This window comes from Motacilla alba, chromosome 21, assembly GCF_015832195.1.
Source record: "Motacilla alba alba isolate MOTALB_02 chromosome 21, Motacilla_alba_V1.0_pri, whole genome shotgun sequence".
Taxonomy (NCBI): domain Eukaryota; kingdom Metazoa; phylum Chordata; class Aves; order Passeriformes; family Motacillidae; genus Motacilla; species Motacilla alba.
The window spans coordinates 1,407,803-1,423,037 of NC_052036.1; the positions used below are offsets into that span (position 1 = coordinate 1,407,803).

Below are 15,235 nucleotides of genomic sequence, written 5' to 3' on the forward strand. Positions count from 1 at the left end.
CCCAGAGCGGCTCCCCAGGGCCCCGAGCCGGAGCTGCCGCGGCTTCCCTGCATCCACACGGCCTCGGCACGGGCTCCAGAACCTTCCTGGAGGCGTGGGATGAGCTCCGCACGTGGGATGAGCTCCGCACCGGGCAGGGAGACAGCCCCGAGCGGGCTGGGGGGGTCTGGAAAGCGTCTCCTGCAGCTGGGGCGAGGAGGAAGGAAAACACGGATGTGACAGCGCGTCCCGCTGAGCGCAGCCCCGCCGGGAGAATTCCTGAGCCTTCCTGGGGGAGGAACGGGGAGGGGTCCTGAGCCTTCCTGGGGGAAAACCGGGGAGGCTTCCTGAGGGAAAACCAGGGAGGCTTCCTGAGCTTTCATCTGGGAAAAACCAGGGAGGCTTCCTGAGCCTTCCTGCAGGAAACCGGGGAATCTTCCTGAGCCTTCCTCTGGGAAAAACCAGGGAGGTTTCCTGAGCCTTCCTGGGGGAAAAATGGGGAGGCTTCCTGAGCTTCCCTGGCCTTTGGAGCATCCCTGAACCCACCCTGGCCTTTGGAGCATCCCAAAAACCACCCCGGGCTTTGGAGCATCCCAGAATCCACCCTGGCCTTTGGAGCATCCCAAAACCACCCTGGCCTTTGGAGCATCCCTGAACCCACCCTGGCCTTTGGAGCATCCCAAAACCACCCTGGGCTTTGGAGCATCCCAGAATCCACCCTGGGCTTCAGAGCATCCCAAAACCCACCCTGGGCTTTGGAGCATCCCAAAAACCACCCCAGGCTTTGGAGCATCCCAAAATCCACCCTGGGCCTTTGGAGCATCCCAGAACCACCCTGGGCTTCGGAGCATCCCTGAACCCACCCTGGCCTTTGGAGCATCCCAAAATCCATCCTGGGCTTTGGAGCATCCCAAAATCCATCCTGGGCTTTGGAGCATCCCAGAACCCACCCCAGGCTGAACCCTGCAAGGTTCAGTCGAGGTCTCCTCCCTGCTGCACGTGGCCCCCCCCAAAAAAAAAAAACCCAGGAACCTCTCGTTTACCACGGGAGGCGGCCAAAAATCTCCTGTTGACTTTCAGGCCCTTAAATGATCTGTTAGCAAAGCGCAGACCGCAGAATGGGTGGCCCCTTTCCTGGAGAAGCTGTGAAAACCTGCCCAGTTCCTGCACCGGGAAAGCAAACAAACAAACATGACCCCGGAGCGGGGTTTCGGTGCCTCCCTCCCCATCCCAGCAGTGCCTGGCTCCCCTCTCCCGGCAAAAAACAAACCCAAGCCCGGCTGATAAGAACCAGCCCCGACAGCGACTGATGGGAGAAAGCCGGGCTGCAATTAGGAATCTGAAATGTTTTAAACAAAAGGGCAAAAGCAATCAGCGCGAGGTAATTAAAATGGATTAAACGAGGCAAAAATCGCCCGAGCAAAAAGGCTGGGAACGGGTCCAGGCGGGCAGGATGGATAACGATGGGAAATGTGCGTGCCGGGCCGGGGCATTGATATTCCTCCGCTCCTCTGCTAATCTTGGAGGAGCTCGGGGCCGTCTGCGAGCAATTAAAGCTCACGGCACCCCGGGGAGGCCGAGGTTATTGCACACACTCCGAGGGGGCTGCGCGGGGAGGGCGGCGGTGATTTATCCCTGTTCGGGGTGATTTATCCCTGTTCAGGGTGATTTATCCCAGTTTGGGGTGCTTTATCCCTGTTCGGGCTGATTTATCCCAGTTCAGGCTGATTTATCCCAGTTTGGGGTGCTTTATCCCAGTTTGGGGTGATTTATCCCAGTTCGGGCTGATTTATCCCAGTTTGGGGTGCTTTATCCCAATTTTGGGTGCTTTATCCCAATTTGGGGTGATTTATCCCAGTCTGGGGTGCTTTATCCCACTTTGGGGTGATTTATCCCTGTTTGGGGTGATTTATCCTGGTTTGGGGTGCTTTATCCCTGTTCAGGGTGATATATCCCTGTTCGGGGTGCTTTATCCCATTCTGGGGTGCTTTATCCCATTCTGGGGTGCTTTATCCCGGTTTGGGGTGCTTTATCCCGTTCTGGGGTGCTTTATCCCGTTCTGGGGTGCTTTATCCCATTCTGGGGTGCTTTATCCCGTTCTGGGTGCTTTATCCCGGTTTGGGGTGCTTTATCCCGTTCTGGGGTGCTTTATCCCGGTTTGGGGTGCTTTATCCCGTTCTGGGGTGCTTTATCCCATTCTGGGGCTTTATCCCGCTTTATCCCGTTCTGGGGTTTGGGGTGATCCTGGTTTGGGGTGCTTTATCCGGTTTTGGGGTGCTTTATCCCGTTCTGGGGTGCTTTATCCCATTCTGGCCCGGGTGGAGCAGCCCCGGGAGGAGGCAGTTTGTTTTCTCCGGCAGGCAGGGGGCCGCTGCCACGTGAGGAGAGGTTTTTGAGCCGCCGTGGGAGTTCTTCCCTCCGAGCTGCCTTGTTTATTTTTAGCACCTCGGCGTCTCTCAGGAATGACAAATCTGGCACCCGCGCTCGGATGTGGCCGGGACGGGAGCAGCTCTCAACAATAAAAACCTGAGCGGGCTGCGGCTGCCTCTTCCTCTTCCTCTCCCCCTCGCTGGGGTCTGTCCCCGGTGCGCTCCTGGCGCGGACACAGGACACAGGAACTGCTTCCCTGTCCCGAGGAGGAGGGGGAAATCACGGAATGGTTTGGGTTGGAATGGTTGAAGAGCTTAGGAGGAGTGGGAAATCACGGAATGGTTTGGGTTGGAATGGTTGAAGAGCTTAGGAGGAGTGGGGAAATCATGGGATGGGTTGGGTTGGAAGGGTTGAAGAGCTTAGGAGGGAAATTGAAGGCCTTCAGTGGGAAATCATGGGATGGTTTGGGTTGGAAGGGTTGAAGGCTTAGGAGGAGTGGGAAATCATGGAATGGTTTGGGTTGGAATGGTTGAAGGCCTTAGGAGGGAAATTGAAGGCCTTCAGTGGGAAATCACGGAATGGTTTGGGTTTTGGTTGAAGGCCTTAGGAGGAGTGGGAAATCATGGAATGGTTTGGGTTTTGGTTGAAGAGCTTAGGAGGAGTGGGGAATCTCAGGATAGTTTGGGTTTTGGTTGAAGACCCTGCTTTTCCAACCCCTTCCATGGGCAGAGACACCTTCCACCATCCCAGTGTCCAGCCTGGCCCTGGACACTTCCAGGGATCCACAGCTCCTCTGGAAAACCCCAGGAGCTGCTTGCAGGGAAGGCTTTGGCAGCCAACAATAACAACCAGGTGCAAGTGAAGGAAGGGATGCTCCACTTGTCCTTGGGAGAGAGAGGGAAAAAAATAAAAATAAAAGAGATCTGTCTTGTGCCTGTGTTTAAAGAGCAAACCCGTCACTGGAAAATGAATCGGATTCCTGGGAGAGCGCATCCGCTCCAAGGGCTTAGCCTGGAAAAGAAAAGAAGGGATAGAAAAGGATAAAAAATAAACCCCAAGGCTTCCCTTTTCCCACGGGACAGCACTGAAGCAAAGGCTGCAGAGCGCTGCCTGCCAAGGTTCCCTGACTCCGGATTCCTTGGGTTTAACTTCCTCCGGGAGCGGTGGAGCCTCTGCCGAGCCCCGGGCTGGGCTACAGGCGCTTTGGTTGATTGGCTGTCACTTTTATTTTGGTCAAAAGGGACCCTGGGCAGGGTCCGGGCTGTGGGGAAGGGGAGATCAGGGGGCTCCTGGGGGTCATCAAGCACTGGGGGCCGAGGCCACGTTCCAGAGCTGAGCCTTGCGCTGGGCCAGCCCAGCCCTGTGGAATTTCAGCTCCCCGTTCCTGGAGCACCTTGAGGGGCACAGGGATCCGGCTGTCCCTCCCTTGGGCACGGTTTGCAGCCAGCTCTCTGCAGAACCAGCCTTCCCCTGAGATTTGTGCGCTTGGCCCCCAGTTCTGCTCTCAGCGTTTGCAGCCGGGCTGGCCTGGGGTGGGGGAGACGTTTAAATTCCCAGAGCTGTGGATGGCATCCGTGACTGAACCATCCCCATCCCCGTCCCCATCCCCATCCCCGTCCCCATCCCCATCCCCATCCCGCAGCCCCGCATCCTCCAGGAGGTGTCAAACTCCAGGCTCTCCATGGCTGCGTGGTGCCTCCAGCTCCCTGCAATGTCTGGAAACCCCGGGACACCCAGGGCAGGAGGATTTCCCCTCAACCTCTGACTGATCTCAGGGACCCCACCCCAAACGCTCCCCGAGGGATCCATCAGCACGGGGCAGGCAGCTGGGATCAGAGCAGCCGGGATCGGATGGAGCTGGGATTGGATGGAGCTGGGATCAGATCGAGCTGGGATCAGAGGAGTTGGGATTGGATGGAGCTGGGATCAGATCGAGCTGGGATCAGAGGAGTTGGGATTGGATGGAGCTGGGATCAGATAGACCTAGGATCAGGTGGAACTGGGATCAGGAGGAACTGGGATTAGGTAGAGCTGGGATCTGATGGAGCTGGGTTCAAATGGAGCTGAGCTCAGAGGAGCAGGGATCAGAGGAGCTGGGTTCAGATGGAGCAGGGATCAGATCTAGCAGGGATCAGATGGAGCAGGGATCAGATCTAGCAGGGATCAGAGGAGCAGGGATCAGAGGAGCTGGGATCAGATCTAGCAGGGATCAGAGGAGCAGGGATCAGATCTAGCAGGGATCAGGTGGAGCTGGGTTCAGATGGAGCAGGAATCAGAGGAGCTGGGATCTGATGGAGCAGGGATCAGATCTAGCAGGGATCAGAGGAGCAGGGATCAGGAATCTGCCTGCACAACACGGGAACACCCAGCCCCAGCCAGAGGGACGCAGCAGCCCCTCCGTGCTCGGGAATTCACCCAGCAGTGCCTGCGGAGGGAGAGCTCCCTGGAGGGCGGGAGGTTATCCAGGTTATCCCGGAGGAGCTGCTGCTCCAAAAGGGCATTTTGGGGGCGCTCCATCCTCGGCGGGGCCTGGTGCTGCTCCCTGTCAGAGCCGGCAGGAGCAGCCCATCCGTCTTGTCCAGCTGCCGGTGTTTTGGCTGGAGCAGATAGGAATTAGCGGCTGGGCGATGTTTGTTCTCACCAGGCAGGAGGGGAGGCTGACAGCGAGAGAAATGCAGGCCAGGAGAAAAAATAGCCCGGCAGAGGAGGAAGGAAGGGGAGAGGATGTGTGCAAACACAGAAATAAACACGCGCCACGCTCCGGGGAGGAGCGGGGCAGGAGGGAGAGGCGCCCCCGGCTCAGCCCCCGCTGCAAACGCGGCACGGGCAGTTTTGGGAAGGGGGATGAGCCCGGCCCCGCGGCCCCCGGCAGCGGCGAGGTGGCTGCACGGGTGACAGCGGAGGAGGAGGAGGGGGAGGAGGATGACGAGGAGCTCCTGTGACACACGCCAGCAGCTCCAGTGGCGGCTGCGTGGGTGGCAGAGCAGGCTGCGTGCTTGGCTCGCCTTTCCCAGGCACGAAGCGGCTCCCCCCGCACGGGGAGATGGTCATTAGGATGAGCCTGCTGCTGCTCCCAGCCCTGTCCCTGTCCCTGCTGCCCCCACCCCTGTCCCTGCCCCAGCCCCCCGAGCAGCCCCAGCTCCTCTCTGAACCCCTTTCCAAAGCCCTGGGAGCTGCTGGTTTGTGGCTGGGCTGGGCCAGGGTGGCACGGTGGCACGGTGGCACGGTGGCACTTCCCCATCAAAAGGCAGCAGCCGGAGCTGGGAAAGGCTTTGGGGCACTCAGGGAGGAGTTTTGCTGGGGGATCCCGGCACAAACTGGTGTCACCTTGTGAGGACGAGACGCCCAGGCCAGGGGCACACAGGACACTGAATTTTGGGGAGGTTGGAGCCTCTCCGGCTACTCCAGAGCGTGGGATCTCGATAAACCTCAGCCCACCCGGCCCGGCCAGGTGTGGGCTCGCTTTCCCCCCCTTCACCCCGAGGCTTTCCCTCGTGGAATGGGATCGTCCGGGGCTGGGGGGCTCAGGGTGCCCGTGGCAGCCTCGGGGGGAGCCCGGGGCAGGAGCTGATCGGCTCAGTCAGGTCAGCCTCGGCCGCTCTGCAGAGGATCAATCACCCCAGCCCCGCTCCTGCAACTTTAATCAGCGTGACAAAAGCTGAGCTGAGGGGGAGTTGGAGCTTGGCTTTGCCCTAGATTTTATTTTTTTTTTCCCTTTATCTCCTGCTCTGCTCCTGTTGGTGAAATGGGGAGAAGCTGGAGCAGGAAAACACTTGGGGTTCCTTGGTGCCACAGCTCTGGATGGGCAGGGAATGCCCAGAGGGTCCCGAAATGAATCCCAGTCACAGCACGAGGGGAGCTGGATTCTTAAAATAAGGTGTTTTTTAAAAAAAAATCTCCTCTTTGTGCTGCTGGAGGCTGGAAACAGCACCTGTGTGTGCTCTGCAGGATCAGATCTGGGAACCGGGGGGTGACAGGACCCAAAACCCCAAGCAGCCAGACGTAGGATGTGTTACATCACACCCTCCTTCGGGAGACACGGAGGGCCTTAAAAAAAAAAATTACATTTTTGGGGATATCTGTGGGGTCTGTCCCTTTTCCTGTGGCCAGCAGCGTGTCCCCCAGGGGCTGCGGGTCAGCTCAGAGCGGAGCAAACCACCCCAAAATTGCACAAGGAGCGCCTGAGCTCCCTCCCACCTGCCCCGACCCCTCCGGCCCTGCCAGGGAGCGGCAGCTCGGGGCTCCCGGGAGGGCACAGCTGGCACCCGGCTCGGGTTTGTGCCCTGGGCCCCTCCCGGCTGGCGATGTGGCAATCCTCCTCCCCCGGAACGGGCTCCGGGAGGAGCGGCCGGGCCCGTGGAGGCTTCCCCCGCACTGGCTGCGGGCTCTGGGCGCTGGAATGCTGCGCTGGAGCCGCTCCTTCCTCCGGGGAGCTCCGAGTGACTCATGCCCTGCACCTTGGCACTTCTTGGCACTGCCGGATGCTCTCACTCGCTCTCTCCTCTCCTCTCCCTCTGCTTTTCTTTTTTTTTTTTTTTTTTTTTTTTTGTTTGTATGTTTGGGTTGGGCTTTTTTTTTATTTGGTTACTTTTTTGTTTTGTTTTTCTGTTTTGTTTTGGTTTTTAAATGTTTTTTTTTTTTAATGGTTTGGATTTTTTTTTTTTTTTTTTTTTTTTTTTTTTTTTTTTATGGCTGGAATTTGTCCCCGTGGCGTCGACCCTGACACGGACAAACACCACCCCTTTGAGTGCCCTCGACTTGCCCGGGCTTTTATGGGGAGCCAGCCCTTCCCTGCGTGCTCGGAAGCGGGGGAAGGAGGGCAGCAGGGCAGGGGGAGGATCCCCCTGTGGGATTCCAGAGCCAGCTGGGAATCTCGCCCTGCCGGGCTGGACTTTCACCCCAAACCCAGGGCTGGCTGCGTGGGCAAACACCCGAGCTCCATCCCCCGCGTCCTGCCGAGACAGGAAAGCCATTTTAGGGCTGTTGGCTCGTCCCTGATGGACAACCCCAGCAGAGGGGCACTGAGGGCTGGGATCCCCCTCTCCTCCAGGATTGCTTCTTTCCCAGCTGGGAATCCTCTCCCGTGCCCGCTGTGGCTGCTGCCAGCCCCGCACTCCTCCCCAGGCCTCAGCCAGCCTTCCCCCAGGGCTTTTTCTGCTTCTCCTCACGGCCTTCAGGGCGTTTCTGGGGTTTAATATCCCGTTTTAGAGCTGCAGCAGCCGGGGGCCTGCAGAGAGCTCTAAATGCGGGAGTTAGCCGCAGCCAGCGGGGCTGCGTGTGCCTGGGGTGGGGAAACAACCATTTCTGGGGTTATTATTACCATTTCAGGGTTCTGCTGAGGGCCCTGGCTGCTGCGGGGCTGCTCGTTCGCCCCAGGAACCGAGGCTGGCATTAACTGGAGGAGCAAACGCAGCCCGGGAAGCTCTGCAGTGCAAACGCGCCGCGGATTCACGGCCCCTCTCACATTCGCCAGCGAAAAACGCAGCGCAAACATTTAAACAGCAGCGGCAGTAAAGATAAAAACGTAACTCTGATTAGATAGAGACTGCAGATAGCTGTATTTACACCTGGACCGTAACCTTTGTCTGCCTGCCCTGCTGGAGGCCGCTCGAGCCCAGCAGAGATTTCCCGTGACACCTCCTGGTGCCACACGGGGCCAGGGGACAGCAGCCCCAGGGTTCGGGATCCGCCCTGCGCGAGGGGAAGGGGCTCTCGGGGGGTGGGAGGTGTTTCGGGGTGGATGTTCCCTCCACACGGGGGATCCCACGGGGCCGTGGGGACGGTGTCCCGCAGCGGGGACAGCTCGGGTGGGGACACTCGGTGCAGCACGCTGTGGCAGATGCGGTGCCTGCGCAGGGTCTGATGGGGATGACTGCGGGTCCCTGGGGTGGGGATGGCTCAGAGAGCAGCAAGGGGTGGGAAACAGGGACATCTGGGGACATGGGGACAGCGGAGATGTGGGGACATGGGGACAGCAGAGATCTGGGGACATGGGGACAGCAGAGATCTGGGGATGGGGACAGCAGAGATCTGGGGACATTGGGATTGCAGAGATGTGGGGACGGGGACTGCAGAGATGTGGGGACAGGGACTGCAGAGATGTGGGGATGGGGACAGCAGAGATGTGGGGACATTGGGATTGCAGAGATGTGGGGACATTGGAACAGCAGAGATCTGGGAACAGGGACTGCAGAGATCTGGGGACATTGGACCAGCAGAGATGTGGGGATGGGGACAGCAGAGATGTGAGGACATTGGGACAGCAGAGATCTGGGGACATTGGGACTGCAGAGATGGGGGGACATTGGAACAGCAGAGATTTGGGGACATTGGGATTGCAGAGATGTGGGGACAGGGACAGAAGAGATGTGGGGACATTGGGACTGCAGAGATCTGCTGTCCCTGCTCCTCAGGGGCTCGGGGGGGGGGGGGACACAGGACGCCCAGTGCCTGGTGGGGGAAGGGTGGGATGTCACATGCCTGGAGCCCTGGCGCGGCAGGAGCAAAGGGCACTTCCCTGGGATCCACATCCCAGTCGGGGGAGGTCACACCAGCCTCCTCCTCCCCCCCACCAGCTGACGTGCAATTAATTAATTAGCAGCGGCCCCACAGCCTGATCACCAGGGCCAAACCCGCGGCCTGATGTGCCAGGGCTCGGCAGGGGGACAGAGCCTCCCGTCCCTTCCCCGGGGGACACCAGCACCGCAGAAATTCCCTTTTTTTGTGTCCGTCCCCTGCTGGCAGCGAGGTTAAAGCAGTGCAGCCCCGTGGCCCTGGTGGCACTGCCCGCCTGCAAGCCACGTGTCAAGGGCACAGGGAAGCAGGCCTTGGGGACACGGTGCCACATGCCTGGGTCGGTTTTTTTTTTTTTTTTTAATTTTATTTTTTCTTCGCCTGCGTCAAGCGAGCAGATTCCATTTTAATGTCACGCCCGTGCTGTGCGGTGGTGGGACATTCCTGCCAGCGTTGCCATGTGAGGCCAGGACGGTGTTTGGCTGCCCTTAAAGAGCTTTATCAGTTCCTGAAGTCGCTCTGCAAACAGCGGCAGCCAAGGAGCCAGCCGGGGGTGAGGGGCAGCCAGGAGGAGGAGGAGGAGGAGGAGGAGGGGGGAGAGGAGGGAGGAAAAGCCAAGCAGGAAGAAAAAAGGGCTTTGTTAATTTTAATGGGGTGTGTTATGTTCCTCCTTCATCTGCCAGATATGCCACACTCGGTGATGACAAGCTTTATGGAGCCCCCGGCCACCCCGAGCCCCCCCAGGCTCGTTAAACCCCCCCTGGCCGGCCAAGCCCGGCTTTGCAGCCCTGCCAGGCGAGGCTCAAGCTCGGCTCTGTTTTCATCACGGAAAAGCCTCCGGGCGCATATTTTTGTAATTAAGCTCTTTCTGCTCAGCAGTTTTTGCAGCTGTGATGACACTTGGGTGTCGCCCCCCGCTTTCTCACGCTCTCCCTGCCAAGGCTGGGCCACCGCCAGCGCCGAGGTCACCCGCTGGCCCCGGTGGCCCCCGCGCCACCCGCACGCGCTCGGGGACGGCGCTTGGCCGGCGGTGGCGGCGGTGGCAGCGGGCCAGGGATCCTCCCCACGGCCACTCCGGGCGCGATGGAAGGCTGGAAGGGCGAGCTCCGGCAGCAGGGACGGGGCTCTGCCCCTCCCCGGCCCCGGCGGGGTCACGGCGGCCGCTCCGCTCCCGGCTGCCGGCCCCAGCACGTGGCCGGAGGGTTCTGGAATGGCTCCAGGCAGGGACGCTGCAGGCCCTGCTCTGCTGGGGCTGCCTGGAAGAGCTCACAATGAGCTGCTTCCTTCCAGGGTCAGGTGGAGCTTCCTGCGCGTCCGGCTCTGCCTGCTGCTGCTTTTCCAGGGGCTCCACCGAGCACAGCCTGGATGGGTCCCCTGCTGCTGTCCCTGCAGGGCCTGGAGCCATCCATCCCATCCATCCCATCCATCCCATCCCTGCAGGGCCTGGAGCCATCCATCCCATCCATCCCATCCATCCCATCCCTGCAGATCCTGGATCCATACATCCCATCCATCCCATCCATCCCATCCCTGCAGGGCCTGGAGCCATCCATCCCATCCATCCCATCCATCCCATCCATCCCATCCCTGCAGATCCTGGATCCATACATCCCATCCATCCCATCCCTGCAGATCCTGGAGCCATCCATCCCATCCATCCCATCCATCCCATCCCTGCAGGGCCTGGATCCATCCATCCCATCCATCCCATCCATCCCATCCCTGCAGATCCTGGATCCATCCATCCCATCCATCCCATCCATCCCATCCATCCCATCCCTGCAGATCCTGGATCCATCCATCCCATCCATCCCATCCATCCCATCCATCCCATCCCTGCAGATCCTGGAGCCATCCACCCCATCCATCCCATCCATCCCATCCATCCCATCCATCCCATCCATCCCATCCATCCCATCCATCCCATCCATCCCATCCATCCCATCCCTGCAGATCCTGGAGCCATCCATCCCATCCATCCCACCCCTGCAGATCCTGGATCCATCCATCCCATCCATCCTGTCCCTGCAGATCCTGGAGATATATATATATATATGTATATATATATAAAATTTTAAAATCATATATATATAATACAAATTCCAACTCCCGAGCTGATTTTTCTGCTGACTGCAGGAGCTGCAGCCCGGATGGAAACCCCTCCAGGACGGGCAAAGCTGTGCAGGAAGGAGGCTCGGCAGCAGCAGGCTGGCCCTGAGACCTCAGTCTTGCCCGGAGCAGGGCCGGAGCCAGCAGCCCTGAAGGAGCTCCCCAAAGTGCTCTCATTTATTCCGACTACCAAGCCTTGCACGCCAGCTTCCCTGGAAAGCTCTTCTGGAAAAATATCCAGAAGGAAATGAGATTTTAAAAAATCGATCCGAGCCTCCCTCTCTCCCAGCAATTCACGAATCTGCCGGGTCAGAGCCAGAGCGTTCCTGGCTGGGCTTTTCTGAGCGAGGGGCTGCGTTTGTTCCTCGTTTCCCAGCTGGAATTCTCTCTGGCACGAGGGATGTCCCCCTCAGAGCTGCCTCTCCCTCAGTTTTGGGGTGTCCCACGGGATATTTCCTGAGTTTTGGGGCGTCCCACTGGATATTTCCCCTTTTCAATCACCCCCCAGCCCGGGCTGGCTCCATCCCTGCTCCAGCAGCTCCAGAGGACTCCCAGCACGGTTAATTTGGATTTTCCATGAATGTTTTGGTCCAAAGGTTTCAGCTGGAGCTGGGAGCAGAGCCTCTGGCCAGGCCTTGGGGTCGGGGCCATGCTCAGGGAATGCTGCAATTAAAACTCATTGATTTTTAACAAACCTTTCCCTAATTTGACCCCTCCATGCTCAGACATTCCCAGGAATATTCCCAGGACATCCGGCCCAGCAGAAGCAGGAATGCCCCAGCATTCCCCGTGGAACAAGCAGCAGAATGTGATATTATTATTATTATTATTATTATTATTATTATTATTATTATTATTATTATTATTATTATTATTATCTCCCCTGAGAATATCCTCGGGCCAGATTGCTTTTCCCTGTGAGTCCTGTCAGGACGAGTGGGGAGAACAGGGATCAGAAATCAGGAATTCCAGATTGAATGGGAACATTCCAGCTGGGAATCATTCCAGATTGAATGGGATCATTCCAGTTGGGAGTAATTCCAGAATTCCAGATTTAATGGGATCACTCCAGTTGGGTATAATTCCAGAATTCCAGATTGAATGGGATCATTCCAGCTGGGAATCATTCCAGATTGAATGGGATCATTCCAGTTGGGAATCATTCCAGAATCCCAGATTTAGTGGGATCATTCCCATTGCTGGATGGCACCAGTAAGTAATAAGTAAGTAATATAAGTAAGTAACCAGTAAGTAATATAAATATTACTTTTCAAAAAGAGCTGGGATTGGCCTCCTGGTGGAAAAGGAGCTGGGGTGATGGAGAAGGAGCTGGGGTGATGGAGAAGGAGCTGGGGTGATGGAAGAGGAGCTGGGATGGGCCCTCCTGGTGGAAGAGGAGCTGGGATGATGGAGAAGGATTTAGGATGGGCCCTCCTGGTGGAAGAGGAGCTGGGATGGGCCCCCCTCGCTGCACCCTCTCCCATCAGGGGTGCTCCAGGTCCCTGCCCGGCCCCGGGGAGCAGGCAGGGCAGGCGGCTCCGCGCGTTTTCCCCGCCGCGGCTCCGTTTCCAGGAAAATCTGCCCTTTCACGGTCGCTTCGGCGAAAATGTCAGCGAATGCCAAAGGCCCGGAGCCACAGACGCCCGGCGCGGGAGAGGCTCCATCAATCAGGCTGCAGTTAGTGGGAAAAAATCAGGTTCCAAGGAGGCGAGCAGTGGGATACGGGGTCGGGTTTTGTTTTTTGGGGTTTTTCCCCCCCTCCGAGCCGGGGGCAGCGGCGCTGGAGTTCATTATGCGGCGCAGCAGTGCAGGAATTCATCACGCTGTCAGGGCCGGGCTGCTTTCCTGCGGGCCGGGGCTGTGAGCGTGGCTGCGGGCGCGAGCCCGGCCGCCAACAAAGGCGCCCCGCAATCCACTGCGGCTGGCCACAAAGGCCCGGGGGCTGGTGGCCCAGCCGGGAGCCGCGCCGGCACAGCTGTGACCAATGCCAACACAGCTCCCCTCAATATGGAGTGACCCCGGTGCTTTCTGCAACCTGCTCCGGGCTCATCCCAAACAAAACCTTTGTCAGCACTTCCAAGGCTTTCCCTCGGAGGAAAGAGGGGGAAAAAAAATAAAAAATCTTAAATATTTCATTAGGCTCTTCTGGCGCTTTTCTTTTTGCCTTTTTTTTTTTTTTTTTACCTGCTCCGGGTTTAAAAAAATATAAAAAAAAAATTTTAAAAAGCCAAAGTGGACATGAAAAGTCGGGGTCAACAAATGATGAAAGGAGGGGAAGGGATGGGTTTGGAGGTGGGGGAAGCTCCTCGTGCTGCTGTCCTGGGTGGAATTACCGAGGGGAAAATGAACTCTCCCAGGTGAAATAGTTTTTAAATGAAACTAAACTGAACTTTAAATAAGTTTTGAAATGGGTTTTCTGTTTATTTAGGCAGAGCAGCGCTGAAAGGCTGCAGCCAGAGGGGCTGGGGATGCTCTGGGGAACCTGGCGGGTGCATTCCAGCACCTGGGGTGGTGGGAGATCCCGAGGGAGGTCATGGGATCATGGCATGGTTGGGTTGGAAGGGACTCCAAAATCAGCTCCTTCCAGGGAGGGACACTCCAGCATCCCAGGCTGGCCTTGGGCACTTCCAGGGGTGTGGAATCACCTGGGCCACGGCCCCACCACCCTCCCAGGGAAGGATTTATTCCTAATTCCCCATCCAAACCTCCTCTGCGGCCTAAGATGTGAAGGCTGCAGGAAGAGGAGGTGGGGAAGGAAAAGCCAGAAGTTCCATCCCATCCCATTGATCCCATCCTATTGATCCCATCCCATCCCATCCCATCCCATCCCATCCCATCCCACTGATCCCATCCCACTGATCCCATCCCATCCCATCCCATCCCATCCCATCCCATCCCATCCCATCCCATCCCACTGATCCCATCCCACTGATCCCATCCCATCCCATCCCATCCCATCCCATCCCATCCCATCCCATCCCATCCCATCCCACTGATCCCATCCCAGGCTCCCACTGACCTTTCCCAGGCTGGGAGGGCTCCCTTTGCTCCCCAGGCTCTCCCTCCATCCCTGAGCTCACAAATATTGCAAACATTACAAACACGAAACACTTTTCACAACTCTGCCCCGCCACAGGGCCCATTCTGCCCCACTAAACAACTCTGACAGGACTTCTCCCCCTTTTCCCCCCTTTCCCCCCTTTTCCCTCTTTTCCCCCCTTTTCCCCTTCTCCCCCCTTTTCCCTTTTCCCCCCTTTCCCTCTTTTCCCCCCTTTTTCCCCTTCCCCCCTTTTCCCTTTTTCCCCCTTTTCCTCCCTTTTCCTCCCTTTTCCCCCTTTTCTCCCTTTTCCCCCCCCTTTTTCCCCTTTTCCCCCTTTTCCCTCTTTTCCCCCTTTTCCCCCCTTTTCCCCCCTTTTCCCCTTTTCCCCTGCCCTGCCTCCCTTCTCCCGCCCCGATCCCAGCAGCCCCAGAGGGGAAGGAGCCAGGCCTCACTCCTCTTTTGTTTCAGCCTTGATTTACCCCCCCTTTAAGCACCCTCCTGAATAATTCAGTGTTATCACTCAGGATGATGCTGGATTATTACAAGGCTTCCTTCCCTCCCGTCCTCCCCCTCCTCCTCTTCCTCCTCCTCCTCCTCCTCCTCCCCCCCTCCCTTCCCATAACCTTTACATTCTTTTCACACGTGAATGGGTTCAAAGGAAGTCGTGGAAGGCAAACACACAGCGAGGAGGTTGCTGCTCTGCCCCTCCGCTGTCAGCTTGATAAATATAATGTGTCACCAATTAAAAACCCATTGCCATTCCGCGCTGCCGCCCGGCCTCGTTAGGGCCCTCCTCCCGGGGTGGCTCCCAGGAGCTGCTGCTATCATTGTTGATAACAGAGGCGCTGCGTTTTTCCCATCCCGGGCCATTTCAGGCCTCCACATTGGCATGTAAATAAGTTATTCACCCGGCATCACTTGCTGATAGAAAAATGACCATGAAACTCTTTGATTTTGGGTTTGCTCTTGTCACCGGCGCACAATGAAACCAAGAGTTGCAGTTTTCTGGCTGGGGCTTCTGGAGGGCTTTTATTATTTTTCTTTCCCCCCCTCCCTTTTTTTTTTTTTTTCCCTTTTCTCTTTCCCAACTCTCCCCTCGCAGCATTTGTATGGAAATGGTGCCATCCCACAATTTAATGCCGGGCTTGACCCGCGAGGTGTCCCCACTCCAGCAGAGCACAGCGTTGTTTATTTTTGCCCTCCCCAGGAACGTTCAAGAACAAT

The 15,235-nt window shown here is 57.6% G+C and overlaps 1 long non-coding RNA gene across 1 annotated transcript; it reads right to left on the minus strand.

Annotated features, from left to right (window-relative positions):
• Positions 1-11,852: 11,852 nt before the first annotated feature.
• Positions 11,853-14,947, minus strand: LOC119710598. The gene is made up of 3 exons (XR_005259581.1): positions 14,641-14,947; positions 13,991-14,041; positions 11,853-12,643 (listed from the first exon to the last, which is right to left on the minus strand). It is a non-coding gene; the product is annotated as an uncharacterized LOC119710598 (long non-coding RNA).
• Between the last annotated feature and the right edge of the window lie 288 nt (positions 14,948-15,235).